We start from the raw sequence: 3,513 nt of genomic DNA, 5'->3' as shown, positions 1-3,513 counted from the left end.
TAATTTGAAGGCATTTTATCATGTTAATCTCTATATGTCCGTGAACACAGCAATAGGGCCTATCAAAAGATTACCAGTGGAGGACATGGAGAAACAAGCAAATTGTTTCCCAAATGAAAAATACTACTGTATAAATTCGTAACCATTACGAATAAAAATTCAAAATTAATTCTGCTTTTAAATGAATAATAACAAAGTTTGATATAAAGAGTGGATTAAAAGCGACTGTAAATGAGCTGATTCAAAGCATTTTAAACAAATTAATCAACATTTTTATTCTTGGCATCGACAGAAAACATGTATAAGCATAATTATACTGTATGTATACGCTATCTATCCATTGAACCCGTCACGGGTTCAATGTATACGCTATCTATCCATTGAACCGGTGACGGGGTATACTGTATTAAAAGGATCATCATGATAAGAGTATTTTATAAATGATTTTCAACTGGCTAAATAATTATCTTTAATATAGGCCTATTTCTATTTCTATAGTTCTTGGGTTGACAAAGTCAAAGGACAACATATTAAAATCAATCTGTACCTTCAGGACAACCGTGGTCTGGGTTTCATCTTTCTTTTGGTTCGCATACTGTTCTTCTAAATCGGGTGGTAGGCATTCAATCCTATCTTCACGGTATTTTTTGTTGACCAAGCCATCCAATGTTTGGCAAGATTTTGCAACAGCTTTTCGCCTTTTTAATTTCCTGCTCCTTTCTCCCCATTTTTGAACACGTGCGCGCTCCAGCGTCGAGTATATACTCGTCTCAGGGTATTTCTGAGAGCGCTAGGAACGATTATACTTGTCTGAACCGGGGTGTCATTCTAGCATTTTGACTTCATTGCTATACACTGACTTACCGGCTGGTAGTTGGTGGTGGTAGAAGATAACGTGCATATAACGTGTGTATGTTTGTTGTGTTATGTTGCTGGCAGTACAAAATATTGCGCGTGTGGAGTCAGCGCTCTAGTATTAATATTGTAACTCATTTGTACATTCATACAATCTTAATACTGTACTGTTCAGGGCCGGCGGAACGTTTTTCGTTCGTGTGTTTGGAACTAAATATAAGCATTTTCATCGTGGTTTTATTTATTACAATTCATAGGCCTATTCTTTCACCACCATTACACATTGAGGCCCTTCTTTTAGGTAAAACGATCTATCTTAAATTTTCTTTCTCAAGTTTCTTTGGGACTATTATGTTTTTAAATAACTTAGAAGGCAAAGGAGGGCAAGCACAAGCTTTAAACCTAACAAATGCGCGCGAATCATTATTTATGATGCGACGATCAATTTCGTCGGAATTGATCAAAACTCCCTAATTGTGCAATTTTTAAAGGAAATTGGCCTACCTCAACAAGAAATGCTCTTATGTTATATAATGGCCACACTCGTTTTTTTAAAACTGAATATAAGCATTTTCCTTATGGCTTTATTTATTACAAACATATATTCTTTCAACATCATTACACATTGAGGCCCTTCTTTTAGGTAAAACGATCTAGGCCTATCTTAAATTTTCTTTCTTGAGTTTGGGACTATGTGTTATAACCTAGAAGGCAAAGGAGAGCAAGCACAAGCTTTAACATAAAAAAGTGCGCGAGAAGCGCGTGAAAAATGTTTGTTTTTTTTAATTCTAATTTCGTCGGAATTGATCAAAAATGTGCAATTTTTAGAGGAAATTGGCCTACCTCAACAAGAAATGCTTTTATGTTATATATGGCCACATTCGTTTTTTTAAACTGAATATAAGCATTTTCCTTATGGCTTTATTACAAACATATTCTTTCAACATCATTACACATTGAGGCCCTTCTTTAATAGGTTAAACGATCTATCTTAAATTTTCTTTCTTGAGTTTGGGACTATGTGTTATAACTTAGAAGGCAAAGGGGAGCAAGCACAAGCTTTAACATAAAAAATGCGCGCGAAGCGCGCGAAAAATTTTTGGTTTTTAAATTCTAATTTCGTCGGAATTGATCAAAACTCCCTAAAATGTGCAATTTTTAGAGGAAATTGGCCTACCTCAAAAAAATTTGCGATTTAAAATTTGAGATTTTCAGGCACTTTCCCGGGTGAAAAGGGCATTCAATGGGGAAAGACTTTCCACAGATGGATATTTTCCCCTTGTCCCCCGGTTATTACGCCACTGCGGAGAATACCTTGCGGCTTAGATCAAATGCGCTATGGACACATTTTGAAGTGGAAAATGGGTTGCAGGCAGGGGTATTGTGATATCTGTTCATTATATCTTCCTTTTTATTCTTGTCTTTATTTTTTTCTTCTCTTTTCCTTTTTCCTTTCTCTTTCTTTCCCCTTCTTTCTCTTTCCCTCCCTCTCCCCTCTTTCTTTTCTCTTCTTACCCAGCCAGCCCGGTACGACGGCTTGGTCAGCCCGGTAAAAACCGTCAGTGGGGGNNNNCAGTCTGCCCCTGCCCCGCCTGTTACGCCACTGTTTATAAGATGAATGGGAATATGAATCATGCAGATCTGGAATCAAATCTAGGTGGTGGGGTCAACATTCCTCCCCAGGGAAAATTCCGATTTCTAGATGGCGGGAAAATTTCGATTTCTAGATGGCGGGAAATGAGCTTTCCCGACTTCTGAGGTGTCTTTTAATTACTTTTATGTTCTTCAAAATTCAAGGTTTTCCCACCTTGAAAACGGTCTGGTAATTTTTTCCCATTGTTATTACAGTAAATAGGGCTTATGTGTGTATACATACATAACAATTTAAAAAAAAAAAGAGTAGTTGCATACGAATTTTCCATGAATCGATGAATCCCAAAAAGAAAGGGGGGTCCGGGGGTTCTTCCCCAGGAAAATCTTGATTCCTAGAAGGCGGGAAATGAGCTTTCCCGACTTCTGAGGTGTCTTTTAAATTAAAGTCATTAAAAAATACATCAGAAGTCGGGAAATCTCATTGTTCACCATTTAGAAATCAACATTTTCCCGGGGAGAACTCGAACATCCCTTTCCCTGGGTTCATTGATTCATTATAATAATTTTCAAGAGGGGAACACCTTGAATTTTGAAGAACTTAAAAGTAATTAAGTTCTTCAAAATTCAAGGTTTTCCACTCTTGAAAACGGTCAGATAATTTTTTTCCCATTGTTATTACAGTAAATTGGCCTTATGTGTGTATACATACATAAAAAAAAGATTGAGTAAGTTGCATACGTAGTTTTTTCATGAATCGATAAATCCCAAAAAGAAAGGTGGGGAGTGGGGAGGTCCTGTGGTTCTTCTTCGGGAAAATTTTGATTCCTAGGTGGCGGGAAATGAGCTTTCCCCGACTTCTGTGGTGTCTTTTAATGACTTTTAAATTCTTCAAAATTCAAGGTTTCCCCCACCCCTTAAAAATGATTCAATTAATCAGTGAACTCCAAAGATAAAGGGTCCGGGTTCCCCGGAAAAATTTCGATTTCTAGATGGCGGGAGATGAGCTTACCTGACTTCTGAAATGTCTTTTAATGACTTTTAAAGTTCTTCAAAATTCAAGGTTTT

This window comes from Anneissia japonica, unplaced genomic scaffold (genome assembly GCF_011630105.1).
Source record: "Anneissia japonica isolate Jap-2015-1 unplaced genomic scaffold, ASM1163010v1 scaffold287726_len2788222_cov184, whole genome shotgun sequence".
Classification (NCBI taxonomy): domain Eukaryota; kingdom Metazoa; phylum Echinodermata; class Crinoidea; order Comatulida; family Comatulidae; genus Anneissia; species Anneissia japonica.
The sequence above is the reverse complement of the archived record's forward strand: the minus strand, read 5'-3'. Positions refer to the sequence as shown.